Raw genomic sequence first — 27,581 nt, forward strand, 5'->3', positions numbered from 1 at the left:
GCAAACATAACTAATAGGACATGGAGGCAAGCAGGGAGTGGAGGCATGGACAGCAGGTCTGCCTCCTCTGGATCTCTCAGTGTGAATGGCAGGGACATTGCTTTTATAGCTCACTGGAGGCACCGGACCCCCCCCCCCCCTTGAAGTCATGGTCCCACTAGGAACCACGGCTCCCCACTTAACATGAAATTACTTAACTACAAGTTAATCTGTCAAGCTTTGTGATGCACAGCGTCAATGCGTGATAGAGAATAAGCAAGTCCTTTTACTATCATTAGCCTACCGTCATATTGGCGAGGGGGGCACTCGGGAGGCACTGAGGAGGCACTGGGGACACTGGGGACACACTGCCCCGACAGACTATAGTATGCCTCCCGAAACCATGAACTATAGCATGTCGTTTTTTCTGTGGGGGCACTGGGGAGGCACTGCAGGGGGCACTCGGGAGGCACTCGGGGGACACTAGGGGGACAGAGTATATGCCTTCTGAAACCATGAACTATGGCATGTCGTTTTTTCATGATTAAATTTTTTTTTTAATCCTCAAATCATAAAAAACGATAGACTATAGTATGTCTTCCGAAACCATGAAGCATGAGGTCCATGCGCGCAAGTATAATAGGTACACGCATTCCTTTGTCCCTCTGTCAATTACACTCCTTAACAGAGTCCTTGCAGAGGGCAGACAGGGAAGGGGTCGAAGGTTTTGAGGTGATGTTCTTCCCCTCTTTTGCACTTGGTATGTTGGTGTGTCGTATTTAAATGTTGTACGGGTCACTGTGCGCCTTTGTTGTCTTGTATTGTGTATTGTATTCTATCTGTATCTGTATGCTGCAGGGCGGGTCCTTTGGGTCCAAGACAAATTTCTCCCTCGGGAGACAAAATAAAGAAACCTTGAACCTTGACATGTCGTTTTTACTGTGGGGCACTGGGGAGGCACTGGGGGGGCACTGGGGAGGCACTGGGGGGCACTGGGGGGACACTGGGGGAGCACTAGGGAGGAACTGGGGGGGCACTGGGCGGGCACTGGGGAGGCACTATGGGGGGACACTGGGGGAGGCACTGGGGAGGCACTGGCGGGACGCTGGGGGGGCACTGGCCCCCCCATGCTCCATGGTCTCGGAGTGATTTTCGTCTTTTTTTTTAAATCCTCAAAAATGATGAAAAACGGCATGCTATAGTATGCCGTCCGAGACCATGGGCTATAGTCCATGGTCTCGGAGTGATTTTCGCCTTTTTTTCAAATCCTCAAAAATGATGAAAAACAGCATGCTACAGTATGCCGTCCAAGGCCATGGGCTGAACTTGAACACACGGCCTGTGGCTCACAAAGACAGCAGCTTATCAGAGTGAGCCACCATGCTCTTTTAGAATATCCTCAGCTTGTTCTTCTGGGTGTTCTTCTCCAAAATGTGGTCCACTGAAGAATAGAAGGAACTCAGCTAGACTTGAACCCACAACCTATATGGCTCACATAGACAGCAGCTTATCACAGAGTGCCACCATGCTCTCTGAAAATCTTCTCAGCTTACCATCTCATTCCAGTGTTCTTCTGGATGTTATTCTCCAAAACGAGCTGCAGATTGAAAGTAGGAGGAACTCAGCTGGATTTGAACTCACAACCTCTGGCTCACATGGATGTCGTCTTAACAAGGGTGCCACTGAGCCCTCTGTGATTAAGTTGTTCTTCTTGGTGTCACTTTTCAAATGGGGTCTTGGTATCATGTACAGAGCATTTTAATGGTGTTTGCTGTGCATCAAAGGTGTCTTTTAAAGCTTTTAAGTGTTATCATGGATTTTAATCACATAATACAGAGGATAAACCATGACAGAACACAGACAGCCTGGTAGCTCAATGTGTTAACTGGCTATCCACATGATCCAGATGTTGTGGGTTCAAATCCCACTCTGGTCTTTACTCTGAAACTGTACTTTGAAGAAAGAAGAAGATGAAAGTGCATGGAAGTCTCACTCAGTCAGGCTAAGGCAGTGATGGTGCAGTTGGTAAAGAAAAGTACCTTGAATTCCAAAAATCACTTTCACCTAGAAACTCCATTCACACTTTTTATAATTCAGCTTACTGTGGAGACACATGCTGGAACCTTTTACTTTGAAATGTTTTGTAGTTTCTGTATTTAATTTAAACTCCCAATGCATTCTCAACGGCAATAGCACAAACTTCGGCATGCTACTAGTCCTACATATACTTACACATAGAAACCCCATTCAAACCTATTTAGGTTCATCTTACGCTGGACATGTTTGCCTGAAAAGGAATCTTTGAAATGTTTCATCGTTTTAGAAATATAGTGCTTTCAAATTTGAGTGGGGTTTGAACCCACAATCTCCAGATCATGCAGCCAGTGTGCTAAGTCAATGATCTACTTGCTACCTGCCACAACACAGTCTGCTGTTCCCTTTGAGTACAACATTGATACAAAAATAAAATACAAAGAATAAATTAACAGGATATTTGTCTATTGTTTCTTTTGCTGTTGTTTATCTCTAGACGTTTGAATGTTTATGAACCACAATGGAAACAAGTCTCGGGCTCTTCTGTCATTATCTATTTGGCCTTTTAAGAACAGCATGCACAGTGGATCACTGGTTACAGAGCCTGCCTGGGAATCAGGAGGCTGCAGGTTCAAGTTCTGGCTCTGACATAGTGTCCCAAAGTCATGAAAATATGACAAAATAATATTATGCCGTCCCAAACCATGAACTATAGTATGTCGTTTTTTTTATGATTTTCATCTTTTTTTCAAATCCTCCAAAATCACGAAAAACGGAATGCTATAGTATGCTGTCCGAAAAAAATTATAACTTTGGCATGCTACTAGTCCTACATACTTACACCTAGAATCCCCATTCAAACCTATTTAGGTTCATCTTACGGTGGACATGTTTGCCTGAAAAGGAATCTTTGAAATGTTTCATAGTTTTAGAAATATAGTGCTTAAAATTTGAGAAGTTTATAATGGCAGATAGTGGCACGTCACAACATCACTTTCACCTAGAAACTCCATTCACACGTTTTATAATTCAGCTTACTGTGGAGACACATGCTGGAACCTTTTACTTTGAAATGTTTTGTAGTTTCTGAGTTATTTAATTTAAACGCCCAATGCATTCTCAACGGCAATAGCACAAACTTCGGCATGCTACTAGTCCTGCATATATACTTACACGTAGAAACCCCATTCAAACCCATTTAGGTTCATCTTACGGTGGACATCTTTGCTTGAAAAGGAATCTTTGAAATCTTTCATCGTTTTAGAAATATAGTGCTTTCAAATTTGAGTGGGGTTTGAACCCACAATCTCCAGATCATGCAGCCAGTGTGCTAAGTCAATGATCTACTTGCTACCTGCCACAACGCAGTCTGCTGTTCCCTTTGAGTACAACATTGATACAAAAATAAAATACAAAAAATAAAATAACAGGAGATTTGTCTATTGTTTCTTTTGCTGTTGTTTATCTCTAGACGTTTGAATGTTTATGAACCACAATGGAAACAAGTCTCGGGCTCTTCTGTCATTATCTATTCGGCCTTTTAAGAACAGCATGCACAGTGGATCACTGGTTACAGAGCCTGCCTGGGAATCAGGAGGCTGCAGGTTCAAGTTCTGGCTCTGACATAGTGTCCCAAAGTCATGAAAATATGACAAAATAATATTATGCCGTCCCAAACCATGAACTATAGTATGTCGTTTTTTTATGATTTTCATCTTTTTTTCAAATCCTCCAAAATCACGAAAAACGGCATGCTATAGTATGCCGTCCGAAAAAAATTATAACTTTGGCATGCTACTAGTCCTACATACTTACACCTAGAATCCCCATTCAAACCTATTTAGGTTCATCTTACGGTGGACATGTTTGCCTGAAAAGGAATCTTTGAAATGTTTCATAGTTTTAGAAATATAGTGTTTAAAATTTGAGAAGTTTATAATGGCAGATAGTGGCACGTCAAAAAAGCACTTTCACCTAGAAACTCCATTCACACTTTTCATAATTCAGCTTTCTGTGGAGACACATGCTGGAACTTTTTACTTTGAAATGTTTTGTAGTTTCTGAGTTATTTAACTTAAACGCCCAATGCATTCCCAATGGCAATAGCACAAACTTTGGCATGCTACTAGTCCTACATACTTACACCTAGAAACCCCATTCAAACCTATTTAGGTTCATCTTACGGTGGACATGTTTGCCTGAAAAGGAATCTTTGAAATGTTTCATCGTTTTAGAAATATAGTGCTTTCAAATTTGAGACATTTACAATAGGGCTCAATGGCAGATATTGGCACGTCAAAAAAGCACTTTCACCTAGAAACTCCATTCACACTTTTTATAATTCAGCTTACTGTGGAGACACATGCTGGAACTTTTTATTTTGAAATGTTTTGTAGTTTCTGAGTTATTTAAGTTAAACGCCCAATGCATTCCCAATGGCAATAGCACAAACTTTGGCATGCTACTAGTCCTACATACTTACACCTAGAAACCCCATTCAAACCTATTTAGGTTCATCTTACGGTGGACATGTTTGCCTGAAAAGGAATCTTTGAAATGTTTCATCGTTTTAGAAATATAGTGCTTTCAAATTGGAGACATTTACAATGGGGCTCAATGGCAGATATTGGCACGTCAAAAAATCACTTTCACCTAGAAACTCCATTCACACTTTTTATAATTCAGCTTACTGTGGAGACACATGCTGGAACTTTTTACTTTGAAATGTTTTGTAGTTTCTGAGTTATTTAAGTTAAACGCCCAATGCATTCCCAATGGCAATAGCACAAACTTTGGCATGCTACTAGTCCTACATACTTACACCTAGAAACCCCATTCAAACCTATTTAGGTTCATCTTACGGTAGACATGTTTGCCTGAAAAGGAATCTTTGAAATGTTTCATAGTTTTAGAAATATAGTGCTTTTAAATTTGAGAAATTCAGAATGGGGGTCAATGGCAGATTTTGGCAAGTAAAGATTTGAGTGGGGTTTGAACCCACAATCTCCAGATTATGCAGCCAGTGTGCTAAGTCACTGACCTACTTGCTACCTGTCACAATGCAGTCTGCTGTTCCCTTTGAGTACAACATTGATACAAAAATAAAATACAAAAAATAAATTAACAGGAGATTTGTCTATTGTTTCTTTTGCTGTTGTTTATCTCTAGACGTTCGAATGTTTATGAACCACAATGGAAACAAGTCTCTGGCTCTTCTGTCATTATCTATTCGGCCTTTTAAGAACAGCGTGCACAGTGGCTCACTGGGTACAGAGCCTGCCTGGGAATCAGGAGGCTGCAGGTTCAAGTCCTGGCTCTGACAGTGTCCCAAAATCATGAAGATATGACAAAATATATTATGCCGTCCCAAACCATGGACTATAGTATGTCGTTTTTTCATGATTTTCATCTTTTTTTCAAATCCTCCAAAATCATGAAAAACGACATGCTATAGTATGCCGTCCGAAACCATGAACTATAGTATGTCGTTTTTTCATGATTTTCATATTTTTTCAAATCCTCCAAAATCACGAAAAACGACATGTTATAGTATGCCGTCCGAAAAAAAAGTATAACTTTGGCATGCTACTAGTCCTACATACTTACACCTAGAATCCCCTTCAAACCTATTTAGGTTCATCTTACGGTGGACATGTTTGCCTGAAAAGGAATCTTTGAAATGTTTCATAGTTTTAGAAATATAGTGCTTAAGATTTGAGAAATTTATAATGGCAGATAGTGGCACGTCAAAAAATCACTTTCACCTAGAAACTCCATTCACACGTTTTATAATTCAGCTTACTGTGGAGACACATGCTGGAACTTTTTACTTTGAAATGTTTTGTAGTTTCTGAGTTATTTAAGTTAAACGCCCAATGCATTCCCAATGGCAATAGCACACACTTTGGCATGCTACTAGTCCTACATACTTACACCTAGAAACCCCATTCAAACCTATTTAGGTTCATCTTACGGTGGACATGTTTGCCTGAAAAGGAATCTTTGAAATGTTTCATAGTTTTAGAAATATAGTGCTTTTAAATTTGAGAAATTCAGAATGGGGGTCAATGGCAGATTTTGTTAAGTAAAGATTTGAGTGGGGTTTGAACCCACAATCTCCAGATCATGCAGCCAGTGTGCTAAATCACTGATCTACTTGCTACCTGCCACAATGCAGTCTTCTGTTCCCTTTAAGTACAACATTGATACAAAAAATAAATAAATAAATAAAATAACAGGAGATTTGTCTATTGTTTCTTTTGCTGTTGTTTATCTCTAGACGTTTGAATGTTTATGAACCACAATGGAAACAAGTCTCTGGCTCTTCTGTCATTATCTATTCGGCCTTTTAAGAACAGCATGCACAGTGGTTCACTGGGTACAGAGCCTGCCTGGGAATTAAAAGGCTGCAGGTTCAAGTCCTGGCTCTGACATAGTGTCCCAAAATCATGAAAATATGACAAAATAATATTATGCCGTTCCAAACAATGAACTATAGTATGTCGTTTTTTCATGATTTTTATCTTTTTTTCAAATAGTCCAAAATCACGAAAAACGACATGCTATAGTATGCCGTCCGAAAAAAATTATAACTTTGGCATGCTACTAGTCCTACATACTTACACCTAGAAACCCCATTCAAACCTATTTAGGTTCATCTTACGGTGGACATGTTTGCCTGAAAAGGAAACTTTGAAATGTTTCATCGTTTTAGAAATATAGTGCTTTAAATGTGAGAAAATTATAATGGCAGATAGTGGCACGTCAAAAAAGCTTTCACCTAGAAACTCCATTCACACGTTTTATAATTCAGCTTACTGTGGAGACACATGCTGGAACTTTTTACTTTGAAATGTTTTGTAGTTTCTGAGTTATTTAACTTAAACGCCCAATGCATTCTCAATGGCAATAGCACAAACTTTGGCATGCTACTAGTCCTACATACTTACACCTAGAAACCCAATTCAAACCTATTTAGGTTCATCTTACGGTGGACATGTTTGCCTGAAAAGGAATCTTTGAAATGTTTCATAGTTTTAGAAATATAGTGCTTTCAAATTTGAGACATTTACGATGGGGCTCAATGGCAGATATTGGCACGTCAAAAAAGCACTTTCACCTAGAAACTCCATTCACACTTTTTATAATTCAGCTTACTGTGGAGACACATGCTGGAACTTTTTACTTTGAAAGGTTTTGTAGTTTCTGAGTTATTTAACTTAAACGCCCAATGCATTCCCAATGGCAATAGCACAAACTAGTGCTTTCAAATTTGAGACATTTACAATGGGGCTCAATGGCAGATATTGGCACGTCAAAAAAGCACTTTCACCTAGAAACTCCATTCACACTTTTTATAATTCAGCTTACTGTGGAGACACATGCTGGAACTTTTTACTTTGAAATGTTTTGTAGTTTCTGAGTTATTTAAGTTAAACGCCCAATGCATTCCCAATGGCAATAGCACACACGTTGGCATGCTACTAGTCCTACATACTTACACCTAGAAACCCCATTCAAACCTATTTAGGTTCATCTTACGGTGGACATGTTTGCCTGAAAAGGAATCTTTGAAATGTTTCATCGTTTTAGAAATATAGTGCTTTCAAATTTGAGACATTTACAATGGGGCTCAATGGCAGATATTGGCATGTCAAAAAAGCACTTTCACCTAGAAACTCCATTCACACTTTTTATAATTCAGCTTACTGTGGAGACACATGCTGGAACTTTTTACTTTGAAATGTTTTGTAGTTTCAGAGTTATTTAACTTAAACGCCCAATGCATTCCCAATGGCAATAGCACAAACTAGTGCTTTCAAATTTGAGACATTTACAATGGGGCTCAATGGCAGATATTGGCACGTCAAAAAAGCACTTTCACCTAGAAACTCCATTCACACTTTTTATAATTCAGCTTACTGTGGAGACACATGCTGGAACGTTTTACTTTGAAATGTTTTGTAGTTTCTGAGTTATTTAAGTTAAACGCCCAATGCATTCCCAATGGCAATAGCACAAACTTTGGCATGCTACTAGTCCTACATACTTACACCTAGAAACCCCATTCAAACCTATTTAGGTTCATCTTACGGTGGACATGTTTGCCTGAAAAGGAATCTTTGAAATGTTTCATCGTTTTAGAAATATAGTGCTTTCAAATTTGAGACATTTACAATGGGGCTCAATGGCAGATATTGGCACGTCAAAAAAGCACTTTCACCTAGAAACTCCATTCACACTTTTTATAATTCAGCTTACTGTGGAGACACATGCTGGAACTTTTTACTTTGAAAGGTTTTGTAGTTTCTGAGTTATTTAACTTAAACGCCCAATGCATTCCCAATGGCAATAGCACAAACTAGTGCTTTCAAATTTGAGACATTTACAATGGGGCTCAATGGCAGATATTGGCACGTCAAAAAAGCACTTTCACCTAGAAACTCCATTCACACTTTTTATAATTCAGCTTACTGTGGAGACACATGCTGGAACTTTTTACTTTGAAATGTTTTGTAGTTTCTGAGTTATTTAAGTTAAACGCCCAATGCATTCCCAATGGCAATAGCACACACGTTGGCATGCTACTAGTCCTACATACTTACACCTAGAAACCCCATTCAAACCTATTTAGGTTCATCTTACGGTGGACATGTTTGCCTGAAAAGGAATCTTTGAAATGTTTCATCGTTTTAGAAATATAGTGCTTTCAAATTTGAGACATTTACAATGGGGCTCAATGGCAGATATTGGCATGTCAAAAAAGCACTTTCACCTAGAAACTCCATTCACACTTTTTATAATTCAGCTTACTGTGGAGACACATGCTGGAACTTTTTACTTTGAAATGTTTTGTAGTTTCTGAGTTATTTAACTTAAACGCCCAATGCATTCCCAATGGCAATAGCACAAACTAGTGCTTTCAAATTTGAGACATTTACAATGGGGCTCAATGGCAGATATTGGCACGTCAAAAAAGCACTTTCACCTAGAAACTCCATTCACACTTTTTATAATTCAGCTTACTGTGGAGACACATGCTGGAACGTTTTACTTTGAAATGTTTTGTAGTTTCTGAGTTATTTAAGTTAAACGCCCAATGCATTCCCAATGGCAATAGCACAAACTTTGGCATGCTACTAGTCCTACATACTTACACCTAGAAACCCCATTCAAACCTATTTAGGTTCATCTTACGGTGGACATGTTTGCCTGAAAAGGAATCTTTGAAATGTTTCATCGTTTTAGAAATATAGTGCTTTCAAATTTGAGACATTTACAATGGGGCTCAATGGCAGATATTGGCACGTCAAAAAAGCACTTTCACCTAGAAACTCCATTCACACTTTTTATAATTCAGCTTACTGTGGAGACACATGCTGGAACTTTTTACTTTGAAATGTTTTGTAGTTTCAGAGTTATTTAACTTAAACGCCCAATGCATTCCCAATGGCAATAGCACAAACTAGTGCTTTCAAATTTGAGACATTTACAATGGGGCTCAATGGCAGATATTGGCACGTCAAAAAAGCACTTTCACCTAGAAACTCCATTCACACTTTTTATAATTCAGCTTACTGTGGAGACACATGCTGGAACGTTTTACTTTGAAATGTTTTGTAGTTTCTGAGTTATTTAAGTTAAACGCCCAATGCATTCCCAATGGCAATAGCACAAACTTTGGCATGCTACTAGTCCTACATACTTACACCTAGAAACCCCATTCAAACCTATTTAGGTTCATCTTACGGTGGACATGTTTGCCTGAAAAGGAATCTTTGAAATGTTTCATCGTTTTAGAAATATAGTGCTTTCAATTTTGAGACATTTACAATGGGGCTCAATGGCAGATATTGGCACGTCAAAAAAGCACTTTCACCTAGAAACTCCATTCACACTTTTTATAATTCAGCTTACTGTGGAGACACATGCTGGAACTTTTTACTTTGAAATGTTTTGTAGTTTCAGAGTTATTTAACTTAAACGCCCAATGCATTCCCAATGGCAATAGCACAAACTAGTGCTTTCAAATTTGAGACATTTACAATGGGGCTCAATGGCAGATATTGGCACGTCAAAAAAGCACTTTCACCTAGAAACTCCATTCACACTTTTTATAATTCAGCTTACTGTGGAGACACATGCTGGAACGTTTTACTTTGAAATGTTTTGTAGTTTCTGAGTTATTTAAGTTAAACGCCCAATGCATTCCCAATGGCAATAGCACACACGTTGGCATGCTACTAGTCCTACATACTTACACCTAGAAACCCCATTCAAACCTATTTAGGTTCATCTTACGGTGGACATCTTTGCCTGAAAAGGAATCTTTGAAATGTTTCATCGTTTTAGAAATATAGGGCTTTCAAATTTGAGACATTCAGAATGGGGTTCAATGGCAGATTTTGGCACGTCAAAAAAGCACTTTCACCTAGAAACTCCATTCACACTTTTTATAATTCAGCTTACTGTGGAGACACATGCTGGAACTTTTTACTTTGAAAGGTTTTGTAGTTTCTGAGTTATTTAACTTAAACGCCCAATGCATTCCCAATGGCAATAGCACACACGTTGGCATGCTACTATACATACTTACACCTAGAAACCCCATTCAAACCTATTTAGGTTCATCTTACGGTGGACATGTTTGCCTGAAAAGGAATCTTTGAAATGTTTCATCGTTTTAGAAATATAGTGCTTTCAAATTTGAGACATTTACAATGGGGCTCAATGGCAGATATTGGCACGTCAAAAAAGCACTTTCACCTAGAAACTCCATTCACACTTTTTATAATTCAGCTTACTGTGGAGACACATGCTGGAACTTTTTACTTTGAAAGGTTTTGTAGTTTCTGAGTTATTTAACTTAAACGCCCAATGCATTCCCAATGGCAATAGCACAAACTAGTGCTTTCAAATTTGAGACATTTACAATGGGGCTCAATGGCAGATATTGGCACGTCAAAAAAGCACTTTCACCTAGAAACTCCATTCACACTTTTTATAATTCAGCTTACTGTGGAGACACATGATGGAACTTTTTACTTTGAAATGTTTTGTAGTTTCTGAGTTATTTAAGTTAAACGCCCAATGCATTCCCAATGGCAATAGCACACACGTTGGCATGCTACTAGTCCTACATACTTACACCTATTTAGGTTCATCTTATGGTGGACATCTTTGCCTGAAAAGGAATCTTTGAAATGTTTCATCGTTTTAGAAATATAGGGCTTTCAAATTTGAGACATTTACAATGGGGCTCAATGGCAGATATTGGCACGTCAAAAAAGCACTTTCACCTAGAAACTCCATTCACACTTTTTATAATTCAGCTTTCTGTGGAGAAACATGCTGGAACGTTTTACTGGAATCTTTGAAATGTTTCATAGTTTTAGAAATATAGTGCTTTTAAATTTGAGAAATTCAGAATGGGGGTCAATGGCAGATTTTGGCAAGTAAAGATTTGAGTGGGGTTTGAACCCACAATCACCAGATCATGCAGCCATTGTGCTAAGTCACTGATCTACTTGCTACCTGCCACAATGCAGTCTGCTGTTCCCTTTGAGTACAACATTGATACAAAAATAAAATACAAAAAATAAAATAACAGATTTGTCTATTGTTTCTTTTGCTGTTGTTTATCTCTAGACGTTTGAATGTTTATGAACCACAGTGGAAACAAGTCTCTGGCTCTTCTGTCATTATCTATTCGGCCTTTTAAGAACAGCATGCACAGTGGCTCACTGGGTACAGAGCCTGCCTGGGAATCAGGAGGCTTCAGGTTCAAGTCCTGGCTCTGACATAGTGTCCCAAAATCATGAAAATATGACAAAATATATTATGCCGTCCCAAACCATGGACTATAGTATGTCGTTTTTTCATGATTTTCATCTTTTTTTCAAATAGTCCAAAATCACGAAAAACGACAAAAATTATAACTTTGGCATGCTACTAGTCCTATACCTAGAAACCCCATTCAAACCTATTTAGGTTCATCTTACGGTAGAAAAAGGAATCTTTGAAATGTTTCATAGTTTTAGAAATATAGTGCTTTTCAATTTGAGAAATTCAGAATGGGGGTCAATGGCAGATTTTGGCAAGTAAAGATTTGAGTGGGGTTTGAACCCACAATCACCAGATCATGCAGCCATTGTGCTAAGTCACTGATCTACTTGCTACCTGCCACAATGCAGTCTGCTGTTCCCTTTGAGTACAACATTGATACAAAAATAAAATACAAAAAATAAAATAACAGATTTGTCTATTGTTTCTTTTGCTGTTGTTTATCTCTAGACGTTTGAATGTTTATGAACCACAGTGGAAACAAGTCTCTGGCTCTTCTGTCATTATCTATTCGGCCTTTTAAGAACAGCATGCACAGTGGCTCACTGGGTACAGAGCCTGCCTGGGAATCAGGAGGCTTCAGGTTCAAGTCCTGGCTCTGACATAGTGTCCCAAAATCATGAAAATATGACAAAATATATTATGCCGTCCCAAACCATGGACTATAGTATGTCGTTTTTTCATGATTTTCATCTTTTTTTCAAATAGTCCAAAATCACGAAAAACGACAAAAATTATAACTTTGGCATGCTACTAGTCCTATACCTAGAAACCCCATTCAAACCTATTTAGGTTCATCTTACGGTAGAAAAAGGAATCTTTGAAATGTTTCATAGTTTTAGAAATATAGTGCTTTTCAATTTGAGAAATTCAGAATGGGGGTCAATGGCAGATTTTGGCAAGTAAAGATTTGAGTGGGGTTTGAACCCACAATCACCAGATCATGCAGCCATTGTGCTAAGTCACTGATCTACTTGCTACCTGCCACAATGCAGTCTGCTGTTCCCTTTGAGTCCTACATACTTACACCTAGACATATTTTGGGATATAGTGTCCCAAAATCATGAAAATATGACAAAATATATTATGCCGTCCCAAACCATGGACTATAGCAGGGGTGGGCAACTTTGACGATGGAGAGGGCCACTATATTTCCACACTCACTCCAGAGGGCCACTATATTTCCACACTCACTCCAGAGGGCCACTATATTTCCACACTCACTCCAAAGGGCCACTATATTTCCACATTCACTCCAGAGGGCCACTATATTTCCACACTCACTCCAGACTGAGGGCCACGTTGCATATTACTGTCGTAGCAAAAATAGCCGATCTACAAGCTCAAAACGTTTCGCATCGCGACGCGTTTTGAGCTTGTAGATCGGCTATTTTTGCTATATTTGAATTGAAATCCTGAAAAAAATTGCCCATTTATTTTTATCGGAATCCTGAAAAATAACCTTTTTATTTAACTTCAAATTAATTTAGTTATAGTTATGTTAACGTTATGAACTAAACCCAAACACATTGGACAATGGACATACAAAAGCGGGTCATGTTTGCATGTTTGGAATTGTAACGGCTGAAATCAATACTATATCACTATTCTGATATTAACCTGAGGGCCACATTAAGTGATGGTGGGGGCCGCATGTGGCCCCCGGGCCGCCAGTTGCCCATGTATGCTCTACTGCACAGTGGTGGACATGAACTTTACCCTCACATGTCATTTACTGGAAATCCTCCAAAATATATAGTTATAATATCAGTCATCTTGTTAATGGTCTGTCAGAAAGACCTTGTATAACCTTACTTAACCCGGTCGATGCCAAATTTTGCACACACACTCCCTGGATGCCAACGATGAACCTCTGCCCCCAAATTTTCAGAACGGCCTGTTATAGCGCCACCAGGAGGCCGCTTTGTGCAAAACAAGTTTTGTCCAAACATCACGCAAATTGGTACACAGTCTCTCTAGAGCCATTCAACGAAACGGGTCTTTCAGACTCCATCCTGATTGGCTAAGATTGGCTTCCAAAGTTCGTAGGAGTGCTCAGTTTCAAACAAAATGCTGCAAATCATCAACACATCGTGTGATTTCCGTGAAATTGTGCACGCACATTCCCACTAGGCCGAGGAAGAAATGCCACGTGAACATTTTCAACTCAGCCTCATGGTGGCGCTATAACTGGCCGAAAAGTGTTTTTACCTCTAACTGCACGGATCTGTGGATAACTTTGTATGCCAACTCCCTAGAGGCCAAGGAAAAATCTTTGCCTGGAATTTTTCACATATGCTCTTTATAGCGCCACCAGGAGGCCGACATATGTAAAACACATTTTCTAATATTACTCCTTCAGATTGTATCCAAATTTCACGCAAATCGGTACACATGCTCTCTATAGTCATGTGATCAAGACTGGTTTGTTTGATTTCTCATAATCCACCCTCATTGGCTACGATTGGCTTCTAAACTTTTGAAATGAAATGAAATTAAATTAAATTAAATCTATATTTACCCAGGGTATCTGGGCTAAGCTCAAGAACTTGTTTCCAGCCAGGCCCTGCTCATAGAACACATTTCATCGTAGTGGTTGATGCCTTGTTCAAGGGCATTTCAGCGGTGGTAATTTTAACGTGTCGGACGGCTGATTCGAACTGGGAACCTTCCGGTATCTAGACCGCGCCGCTATCCGTTCGGCCACCGCTGCCACCGCTGCCAGGAGTAGCCCGCTTTGTACCCGTTTTGTATACATCGCCACAACTACTCAACGCAGCATCCGATTGCGGTGAAACTGTGCATGCATATTCCCACTAGGCTGAGGAAGAAATGCCACTTCACAGTTTTCTAATCAGCCTTATGGTGGCGCTACAACAGGCCAAGCCGCTTCTCACACGCACGCACGCACGCACGCACGCACGCACGCACGCACAACATGTTTATATTACTCCTAAACATTTTGCCAAACATCACACATACTCCTATCCTCCTGGTGGAGACCTGTGCCCAGAAGGGCACTTTTTCTATTTTTAACTTATTTTTTACTTTCTACTGCTTCCTTGAAAGTAACGTTTCCTTTCCCGTTTGAAAACTGTTTTGTTTAAGTCACAGGAATACAGTAAACAATCAAGTCATCATGTAAATCAGGGCTCAAAATTAACCTTTTTACTTGGTAGCACTGTCTGGTGCTACCAGTTTAAAAATGTAGGCGCACCTTTCATTTTTTTTATGAATAAAAACCGCACTATAACATGAAATTAGCCTTACAAATGCATGGTAGGGAAACTTGTCATGGCAAGGACCCCAACATTTACACATTACCCACACACTTGTCAATTCAATGAAAATGTAACTCTGAGAGTCCATTTGGTTCCACTTGTCTTCCATTCTGTCTATAATTTAGCTGGAGAGGCTGGAACTCCACACACGCACACATGCACACGCACGCACACATGCACGCGCACGCACACACGCACACACACACACACACACACACACACCGTGTGTAGGACCGTATGCGCACAATTACAACAGCATGATAGCTGATAGGGGGAACCGTTTTTTATATATTAGCATGCTCTCTAGGATCACATTGCCAAACAGCACTGATCTCTGATCAAAACGGCTACCACCCGCCTGTGGGGGGGTGAGGGTGGGGTTCAAATAGACAATGAGCTTGTAGATCTGCTATTTTGGGAAATATTCCCCCCATAATAGTCATGCTGGGGTTCAAGAGGATAATTCATATTTCCATTATTCAGATAAAGGGGAGACTATGTAATGTAACATGTAATCAATGAATAACAGCCATCTGTTTTATTTTAACACCACAGACAGATAGATCAATAAAGTGTTTGTGATGAAACTGGGTTTGGTCCAAATCAGTTTGTTAAAGGACCACTTCACCACTTTTCAACCTATCTTCATATAATAGGTCCTTAACCCATTTAGCGCTTTAATCCCCCCCCCCCCCCCCTGAGAAATATGATGTGTTGCATACGTGTGAAGAGGGTCAGTACGTGTGTCTCACAGACAGTTGGCAGCTCCGCCCTTGACAACGTCTCCCCTGTGGGTTCCTGTCTCTCCCTTGATTCTGACACCAAAGTGTCTTTCTCAATAATGCCACTATGCCAACTTCTCTATTCTTCTCTCTCTCTCACAAGAAACTATAAAGGTCATTGACCCTTTAAGTTCAACTAGGTCTTTCTGAAGGGTTCTATCTGGTGCAGAGCTGTCCTACAGAGGGTCACCACTTATACGAACTACCCTGACATCGACCTTGACCCCAACCCTGACCCTGACCTCGACCCTGACCCCGACAGCCTACAGTCCAATATATTGTCTTTGTATGAATGGTAAAGTGTGAAAAGAGACTCTTCAAAGAATTGAATACAATAGCTGGGTCCCAATTTGTTATAATTGTGCACTTGGTGACAAGTTTTTGATTTTTGGCATGGTGTTAGGTATGGTTATAAGGTTTTCAAAAACCATCGCAAACGAGTTGGGCTCGCCCCCTAGTGGTCTGTTTGCAATGAATCTAATATTAAATGGGTCAGTATATGGTTACAAATCAAAATAATTGATAAAAGATATTTTCCAATGGATTATATTAGTATTGGGTATGCTAGATAACATATTATAAATTTGGGTGAAAATAACTTCTGGAAAGGCATCATTTTCAAGATGGCGTCCACGATGGCTGCCGTGAGCTTAAAATGCCTATAAACTGGGATTTAATACATAGAAAATCATAACAAATAAGCACTTGGTGACAAGTTTTATATTTTTGGCATGGTGTTAGGTATGGGCATAAGGTTTTCAAAAACCATCGCAAACAAGTTGGGCTCGCCCCCTAGTGGCCTGTTTGACCCCATGTTATTTAGCATACCCAATACTAATATAATCCATTGGAAAATCTCTTATCATTTTTTGGGGGTTTTTAACCATATACTTTAATATTAGATTCATTGCAAACAGACCACTAGGGGGCGAGCCCAACTCGTTTGCGATGGTTTTTGAAAACCATATAACCATACCTAACACCATACCGAAAATCAAAAACTTGTCACCACGTGCACGATCTTGTTGATTTTGGACGAATTGGGACCCAGCTACAATTAAAACAGCCTTTCTTTCACATCATCAGAATGAAACAATACAAGGAAGAATCATTTAGGAATCCTTAAACATTCTGCTGAGAAATAGCCTTCCTGCCCAGGTTCAAATCACTCGGAAACATCAAAGTATGAAATTCAAATGAATATAGTTGGGACTTTTTTTAAATGTAGCAACAGATAAGGAACAACATCAGATATTTACATAGTGTACTAGTCCATATCTTACGGGTAGTTTTCATTCATGGAATTCCCTCCAGAGTGGAACACCGTACTGTATTATGTTTACAATGAGGCTTAATGTCATGTCAAGTCTAGGGGACGATCTGTAGTGCAGGGAGAGGCCTAGAGGACGGACGAGGCCCCCAGAGCAGGATCTGTAGTGTAGCGAGGGGCCTAGGGGACGGACGAGGCCCCCAGAGCAGGATCTGTAGTGTAGCGAGGGGCCTAGGGGACGGACGAGGCCCCCAGAGCAGGATCTGTAGTGTAGCGAGGGGCCTAGGGGACGGACGAGGCCCCCAGAGCAGGATCTGTAGTGTAGCGAGGGGCCTAGAGGACGGACGAGGCCCCCAGAGCAAGATCTGTAGTGTAGCGAGGGGCCTAGGGGACGGACGAGGGCCCCAGAGCAGGATCTGTAGTGTAGCGAGGGGCCTAGGGGACAGACGAGGCCCCCAGAGCAGGATCTGTAGTGTAGCGAGGGGCCTAGGGGACGGACGAGGCCCCCAGAGCAGGATCTGTAGTGTAGCGAGGGGCCTAGAGGACGGACGAGGCCCCCAGAGCAGGATCTGTAGTGTAGCGAGGGGCCTAGGGGACGGACGAGGCCCCCAGAGCAGGATCTGTAGTGTAGCGAGGGGCCTAGAGGACGGACGAGGCCCCCAGAGCAGGATCTGTAGTGTAGCGAGGGGCCTAGAGGACGGACGAGGCCCACAGAGCAGGATCTGTAGTGTAGCGAGGGGCCTAGGGGACGGACGAGGCCCCCAGAGCAGGATCTGTAGTGTAGCGAGGGGCCTAGAGGACGGACGAGGCCCACAGAGCAGGATCTGTAGTGTAGCGAGGGGCCTAGAGGACGGACGAGGCCCCCAGAGCAGGATCTGTAGTGTAGCGAGGGGCCTAGAGGACGGACGAGGCCCCCAGAGCAGGATCTGTAGTGTAGCGAGGGGCCTAGAGGACGGACGAGGCCCCCAGAGCAGGATCTGTAGTGTAGCGAGGGGCCTAGAGGACGGACGAGGCCCACAGAGCAGGATCTGTAGTGTAGCGAGGGGCCTAGAGGACGGACGAGGCCCACAGAGCAGGATCTGTAGTGTAGCGAGGGGCCTAGGGGACGGACGAGGCCCACAGAGCAGGATCTGTAGTGTAGTGAGGGGCCTAGAGGACGGACAAGGCCCCCAGAGCAGGATCTGTAGTGTAGCGAGGGGCCTAGGGGACGATCTGTAGTGTAGTGAGGGGCCTAGGGGACGGACGAGGCCCCCAGAGCAGGATCTGTAGTGTAGCGAGGGGCCTAGAGGACGGACGAGGCCCCCAGAGCAGGATCTGTAGTGTAGTGAGGGGCCTAGGGGACGGACGAGGCCCCCAGAGCAGGATCTGTAGTGTAGCGAGGGGCCTAGGGGACGGACGAGGCCCCCAGAGCAGGATCTGTAGTGTAGCGAGGGGCCTAGGGGACGGACGAGGCCCCCAGAGCAGGATCTGTAGTGTAGCGAGGGGCCTAGGGGACGGACGAGGCCCCCAGAGCAGGATCTGTAGATTAGCGAGGGGCCTAGGGGACGGACGAGGCCCCCAGAGCAGGATCTGTAGTGTAGCGAGGGGCCTAGGGGACGGACGAGGCCCCCAGAGCAGGATCTGTAGTGTAGCGAGGGGCCTAGGGGACGGACGAGGCCCCCAGAGCAGGATCTGTAGTGTAGCGAGGGGCCTAGGGGACGGACGAGGCCCCCAGAGCAGCATCGTGATTAGTTAACGTTTTAATAGGCTATTTAAACATGGCACTTTATGCCATTCTGAGCATAAATACCACTAATAACCCCATGCACGTGCACCGTGGATTAACATGTAGTTTCTACAATGAGAGGCCTATGGATGCTAGCTAACGGAGGCCAAAAAAGGGTAATGTTTTTTAATCAAATCTCGTGTTTCTCGCGGATGGCTCTGATGGAATTGATAACTTTCCACGAGATATCTCGTGGATAGCACGGAATGGGTTGAAGTGACTGTGATGTTTGGAGTACAATGCTCTTCCTCAGTGTCTGTTATAGTCACTCAACACCACAATGCTCTTCCTCAGTGTCTGTTATAGTCACTCAACACCACAATGCTCTTCCTCAGTGTCTGTTATAGTCACTCAACACCACAATGCTCTTCCTCAGTGTCTGTTATAGTCACTCAACACCACAATGCTCTTCCTCAGTGTCTGTTATAGTCACTCAACACCACTTTGCTCTTCCTCAGTGTCTGTTATAATCACTCAACACCACAATGCTCTTCCTCAGTGTCTGTTATAATCACTCAACACCACAATGCTCTTCCTCAGTGTCTGTTATAGTCACTCAACACCACAATGCTCTTCCTCAGTGTCTGTTATAGTCGCTCAACACCTGCCCAAGTTTGGGTTGGGGATGTGCATGTCTTTGTTGTGAATTTCCTCAGCAATGATGCCGGTGGATTGACACATATTATGGGTCAATCCACCGGCATCATTGCTGAGGAAATTCTCACCACAGCTGCTGCTTTCTGATAATTTCACCACATCGCTGTTCTCTCAAAGAGTCCATCTTCAAACGTCCTCTCTTGTGACATCTGTTCCATCAAGCTGTACAAGGAGAGCAGTCTGAAAACCCACTACAATATCTGAAGACGTGTACACCTCAACTGGAGTCAATTCAACTCAGAAACTCAACTCAACTCAATTCAACTCAGAAATTCAACTGAACTCAACCTAAAATGTCTGAAGACATCTACACCACACCAGAACCGACCGACGACACTTATGAAACCCTCAGTGTTTCTGTCCCTGAGAACACAGCACGGCATGGAGGTATAGAACTAACCATCTACGAAAACCTCCGAGGTTCTGACCCTGGGAACACAGCACAGCATGGAGGTAAAAACAAAGAATACTATTACTACTACTACTACTACTACTAATAATAATAATAATAATACAATGATTTAAGTAACACATCTATCAATCTTACTCAATAGCAGTTGTCGGCGCAGCCACATCACAGAGCCTCTCTTGTCAATGCTTTATTGGATGTGTTTAATGGAATTCGCTTTTATTCACATGCAATCATATGAGCAACACAATGAATGAATGAATGAAATGAATGAATGAATGAATGAATGAATGAATGAATGAATGAATTAAAAACTTTATTCCGAACATTATAAAAAAAAAATGACAAAAGTCAAAGAATTAAAATAAGTTCAATATAGAACAAATAAAATAATATTCCAAAAAAAAAAAATAGTACAAGTATAATTATTTTTTTTTTTTTTCTTTTTACTTTTTTTTTTTTTTTTTTTGTACTTTTACAATACATGTGCTCTGCCTTAATGTATACAATAATAGTGAAAATGTGTGATGTTTACAAACTTTACATTCAGGATTTAAGAAGAATTTCTTCAAAGCTGTTGCAGCGTGTGTGGGGCTGCTCCTATTGGCTGGCATCATTGTCCTGGTCATACTCAGTGAGTAGCATTTTATAAACACTACTGTATCATTATGTCTCATATTTGAGTCAGGGATAGTTTGATTGATTGATTGAATGAATACTTTAACAGTTTGCCAAAAAGAGCACAGGAAAATACAGTTCAATACAAAGTCTGATTAGGATTTGGTGTGTATCTGTGGATGAATGTGTGCTTGCGTGTGTGCGTGCATACCTGGCTCCTCCCCACAGTTTTTTGCTGTACAGCGGCACACACACACACACACACACGCACACAACATGCTTCCAATCCTCTGAACAAACAGAGTTGTGAGTGTGAGTGAGTGTGTGCGTGCATGCGTGCGTGCAATAAAGGTCATTACACACTGGCGAATTAGCGACGCGATGCGAATAAGCGATCCGAAAAATGCGAAATATTTGCCCGGCGAATTTAGTCGCGTCTGTACACATCTAAATGCGACGCGTATTGTGCGATTATATTCGCCACCCCTCCACTCCAGTCTCCTCTCCTCCTCCTCTCCTCTCCACACTCCTCTTCTCCTGCGTTTTGTCATAATTGGTATCCTTTCTTTCATACCCTGAAGAGAAGGCACTCAGGTGCCGAAACGTTGGTCTTTAATAGAAGTTTTTTGTATCGTGATTCGTGACTACGAGCTGTGCTGCGTGCAACTCGATCCTTCCTTTTACAAGTTTGTCTCCCGTCCCGTGGTCAGCACCTCCTCACTATTGGTGTGCAGCGTGCGCTAATGCCTCTTTTGTTTATTGGTATATCCTACTATCCTTTCCACCACTTCTTGTCGTCTTCACTACCGTGATGTGGTCCAGAGTCATTTGGGATCGACGGCCGGTCGGCTGCTCACCCGTGCCGTCGATAAAATAAAATTATAAATAGGGGGATGTCAGCCAAGTCGGGCCACTTTTTGGTAATTAGCCTGGGAAACTGAGAAAAAGCAATGCATGACACTACATTGGGTTTATATGATTATTATTGACTGTTTAATATGTTTAAGTTAAATGTATTTAATAACAAATAATAGTTTAGTCCCTCATGTTTTTAAGATGTAGCATTTTCATGTAAAATAAGCCACCTGATCAGCTTGATCAGCTAAAATGGGCCACCGTTTTTTTTAGCCTATTAGCTCCTTGCTTTTTAAAGTTGAACAGCCAATGGATGCACATGATTCTCGCTACAAGTGTACTTGACATAAACAGTCTATGGTTGTTATGGTGGGAGATGCAATGCATCACATCTTATGATGCAACAGATGCAATAATATCACTATCAGTCATATATGACTACTCAGGGTAAATGCCAGGTGAAAGCAATCTCAGTTTTCAATGATAAGGTTGACAAATCAATAAAAAAAAACAATGGTGGCCTTCATCACGTATAATGCTGATGATCACGTATACTGCTTAGCCGATGGGCCACTGCAATGGGCCACTGCAAAGAAAAACAGTCATTTCTGATTTAAAATAAATCACACCCGTGTGAAGTGAGGGCCGCTCTTTTCATTGTGGTGTATGGAGATCTACGGGTGGCAGCGGGGGCAGTGTCTTGAGCGTACAGGGTGTGATGAGGGCCCAGGTAGGGCCAGCCCTTAATTTTTGGGTCCATTGAGAACTCTAGTTTTTGCTGGCTGCCGGGTGTGGCTGCACTAATAACTCGGGGGTTGACCTGCATTTGTCATAACATACAAATGTGTCCACCAGAAATAATATCTATGACCCACTAGGATCACAACCTATATGGATAACCTGGTCAATTGTTGGGCGAAAGTCCAATATGGCCGCTCCAATATTAGCCGCTATTAGTTATAATGGGGGGTGAGATATTTCCACGAAACTTCACAGGTTGATCAATGATATGAATACGAAAATGTTTTGTATTGCAAGTTTCCATGAAATCCAATATGGCCACCCCAATATTAGCCCCTATTAGTTATAATGGGGGGTGAATAGGGCAACATTTTAAACTGAGAGATATTTCCACGAAACTTCTCGGGTTGATCAATGATATGAATACGAAAAAAAAATGTATTGCAAGTTTCCATGAAATCCAATATTAGCCCCCATTAGTTATAATGGGGGGTGAATAGGGCAACATTTTTAACTGAGAGATATTTCCACGAAACTTCTCAGGTTGATCAATGATATGAATACGAAAATGTTTTGTATTGCAAGTTTCCATGAAATCCAATATGGCCACCCCAATATTAGCCCCTATTAGTTATAATGGGGGGTGAATAGGGCAACATTTTAAACTGAGATATATTCCCACGAAACTTCTCGGGTTGATCAATGATATGAATACGGAAAAAAAATGTATTGCAAGTTTCCATGAAATCCAATATGGCCGCCCCAATATTAGCCCCTATTAGTTATAATGGGGGGTGAATAGTGCAACATTTTAAACTGAGAGATATTTCCACAAAACTTCTCAGGTTGATCAATGATATGAATACGAACATTTTTTGTATTGCAAGTTTCCATGAAATCCAATATGGCCGCCCCAATATTAGCCCCTATTAGTTATAATGGGGGGTGAATAGGGCAAAATTTTAAACTGAGAGATATTTCCACGAAACTTCTCGGGTTGATCAATGATATGAATACGAAAAAAAAATGTATTGCAAGTTTCCATGAAATCCAATATGGCCGCCCCAATATTAGCCCCCATTAGTTATAATGGGGGGTGAATAGGGCAACATTTTTAACTGAGAGATATTTCCACGAAACTTCTCAGGTTGATCAATGATATGAATACGAACATTCTTTGTATTGCAAGTTTCCATGAAATCCAATATGGCCGCCCCAATATTAGCCCCTATTAGTTATAATGGGGGGTGAATAGTGCAACATTTTAAACTGAGAGATATTTCCACAAAACTTCTCAGGTTGATCAATGATATGAATACGAACATTTTTTGTATTGCAAGTTTCCATGAAATCCAATATGGCCGCCCCAATATTAGCCCCTATTAGTTATAATGGGGGGTGAATAGGGCAACATTTTAAACTGAGAGATATTTCCACGAAACTTCTCAGGTTGATCAATGATATGAATACAAACATTTTTTGTATTGCAAGTTTCCATGATATCCAATATGGCCACCACAATACTAGCACCCAGAAATAGGTTTGGCTCTAAATTCTGAACCAGATGAGCTAGAAATACAAACTCATGGTTTCTTCTAACCACGACAGATATATAAATAATTTAGCCATAATTTCCCTCTATTAAGTATATTATTGTTCTGGGGTGTTTCTTTGCAGAAAGACATCACTCTGGCTGTATTTTGGTTTTGTTCTACTATTTCTGTTGGCATTTCCTCTGTTTATGTTGACATTCATCCCTGGCAGGGACGTGCATCGCCAAGGGGGACGCCATTTTGGGCCATTTTGGGCTCCCCCAAAAGTCAATGTCGAAGTGTCCTTGAGCAAGACACTGAACCGCAAATTGCTCCCGATGAGCAGGTTCTTGCATGGATTCCTCCGGCATTGGTGTATGAATGTGTGTGTGAATAGGTGAATGTAGCACAATCTCTGTAAAACGTCTTGGATAAAGGCGCAATATACATGTACCACTTATACCATAGAGTCAGTACCATAGTCTGTACCACATAGTCGGTACCATAGTCCTTACCATAGTACCATAGAGTCAGCACTATAGTCCTTGACTCCTTACCATAGAGTCAGTACCACATCAGCACCAGAGTCAGTACCATATGAGTCAGCACCATAGTCAGTATACCATAGAGTCACCAGAGTCGGCACCATAGTCAGTATACCATAGAGTCAGCACCATAGTCATTACCGTAGAGTCGGCACACAGCACTAGTCATTACCGTAGAGATAGCGCCATAGTCATGAACATAGACACATTGTCAGCACCATAAGCAATTTCTGATACTTAGCAGCCCATTAAATTGCAGCAGGGCTATGGCAGGAGAAAGCACACAAACTACCAGTGTTCCATGCATTGACGGGTTGTGACACTGTCAAGCATGTTGGCCACGGGAAAAAGACTGCGTGGGCTGTATGGGCTTCTGAGCTTATACATATGCCCTGTTGATATTCAGTTGTGAGGTAGAAGGAAGCTTCTGGCCAATTCCAAAGTTCAAAAATTGAATTCAGGATCATAAAAAATTACTGATTTGACACCGAGATCACCCATATCAGACAAGTGATGGCTGCCATCTTGAAAAATGGCGGCCATCTTGAATATTCAATGACAATTTTCAATTATGCAAAAGACACTTACCAAGTACTATATATGGTAAATGAGTCTCAAATATCATATTATATCCATCATTCATAAGAAAACAGTTGTTGCTGGTGGCCATCTTGAAAATTCAATGACAATTTTCAATCATGCAAAAGGCACTTACCAAATATTATATATGAGTCTGAAATATCATATTATATCCATCATTCATAAGAAAACAATTGTTGCTGGTGGCCATTTTGAAAAATGGCTGCCATGGGTGCCATGTTGAAAATCCATGATGCTTCCACATCAAATTATTTTTGGGATGCCTTTGGCTATATGTGTACCACATTTCATGCTTTTATCACAAACTGAACGATTGTTTTGGTTATCTGCTGCACTGTACCAGAATGAAGAGCCTAGGTGGTCTAGAACCTGAATTTGTAAAATAACAGCAGGTGGAGGCCATTTTGGAAAATGGCTGCCATGGTCCCACCATAAAAAATAGACCAATCAAATCAATTGTTTTGTCAAGTACAGCTGTGTCAAGACACATGTGCAGCATTGGCTGTTAAAACTCAAAGGTCTAGGAGGCAGAAACCTTATAGCTGGCTCATTTTACCTGATGGCCCACTTTACCTGAGACCACCCTACATACAGACCAAAGTTTGGCGGAGCCCGTTGCTCGCTGCTGTTAGCACACCAGCAACGGGCGTGCGTGCGTGCGTGCGTGTGTGCGTGCGTGCGTGCGTGCGTGCGTGCGTGCGTGCGTGCGTGCGTGCGGACATGACACATGCATGTGTCATGTCCGCACGCACGCACGCACGCACGCACGCACGCACGCACGCACGCACGCACGCACGCACGCACGCACACCCAACAGGAGGGGTACACAGTGTGTGCTGCTGTGCTATCCCGACCTGCGTAGCCGGACCGGCTGCTGCTCTGTTGACAGCTATTGTACGGAACGCAGTTTGGGCTGCATTCTGATTGGTCAGAGGTGTTGCAGTTCGCCTGCGAATGTCTGCAAAATTCGACACCGGAGCGAACAAATAAAGAGCGAAAACGGTCGCATTTTCGCACATTCGCCACTGATGTGGAAGCTTGCATTGACTTCAATTGGTTTTAAAAAAAGGCGAATTATTCGCACGAATAAATCGCGTCGCTAATTCGCCAGTGTGTAATGACCTTAGTCACAACATGACCTTTAGGAGTGGATTGACGCAGAGCATAATACCGCCCAAATTATAGACATTTGTCCGACAACACCAAAATAAAGGACTGCAGTGTGGACCTTTAGGACCTGGTCCTGTCTGTGAACTTGACGGTGATCTCCGTCTGGGGCCCTTAAACTGTTAACTGTCTGTCCTTGTGGACACATAGATATTTTACAATGACAAACGCTAGAACTTCACCCCTGTGGCAACCGGACACCTCTATTTGTCTCATTGTCAAATGCAATAAAGTTGGATGTAAACCTAATCAGTTTGTTGATTTTCCTTCTTGCAGATTTGGACCTGACTAAACAGAGAGACCAGTGGAAGACCAGACATGACAACCTGACCGAACGGACTGACCATTTTGACAAGTTAGAGACCAGACTTAACATGACTGAACAGAGAGGCCAGTTACTGACCAGACTTAACACCATGACTAAACAGAGAGACCAGTGGAAGACCAGACATGACAACCTGACCGAACGGACTGACCATTTTGACAAGTTAGAGACCAGACTTACCAACATGACTGAACAGAGAGGCCAGTGTCAGACCAGACTTAACGACATGACTGTTCAGAGAGACCAGTGGAAGACCAGTTATGAGTTACTGGAGTTACTGACCAGACATGACAACCTGACCGAACTGAAGAGGATTTATTGTGGTCAGTGAGACATCACTGTTTTTATACATTCTTATATCATGTTGTTCAGCATTTTGTCATTAATCTGAGAACAAAAACAGTGTCTAACATTATATTTTGTTGTTAGAATCACATGGATTTACATTTGGTGATGGTGTGTGTTACTACTACTCTACTGAGAAGAAGAAGACCTGGGAGGACAGCAGAGCATTCTGTACAGCCAGACAATCTGACCTGATGACCATAAAGAGCAGAGAGAAGCAGGTGCAGTGTGTGTGTGTGTGTGTGTGTGTGTGTGTGTGTGTGTGTGTGTGTGTGTGTGTGTGTGTGTGTGTGTGTGTGTGTGTGTGTGTGTGTGTGTGTGTGTGTGTGTGTGTGTGTGTGCTGTATTAAGTGTACATCTAGTTGAGACACACATCTAGTATTGTACACATTGTACTTCAGTAACCAGCTGCTTGTCTGTCCAGGACTTTGTTGACAGACTCGTCGTTGACGGAAACAAGTGGCCGTGGTTTGGATTGACCGACAGAGAGACAGAAGGAGTGTGGAAGTGGGTGGATGGAACACCACTGACCACAACGTAAGACTTTACCTTCATTATTCTACTGAGGCCGATTCTAAAAACGCCTTCTAAATACTGACCTAAGTTTTCTGAAAAACAAATATTTATATAGCAGCATCACATTTATTTAATACTGTACATACTGTACAGAACCCCAAAAGGGATTCCCGTCCAGAATGGGTTAAAGAAAACATTTTAACTACATTTATTGTCAGCAAACTACATTTCACATTATTTCCTCTTCATATTTATTTCTAAATGGAATCAAAGGCTATAATACAACAGTTACTCTGTATCCGTTGTCTATTTCATTG

Source organism: Electrona antarctica (assembly GCF_951216825.1).
Source record: "Electrona antarctica genome assembly, chromosome: 2".
Taxonomy (NCBI): Eukaryota; Metazoa; Chordata; class Actinopteri; order Myctophiformes; family Myctophidae; genus Electrona; species Electrona antarctica.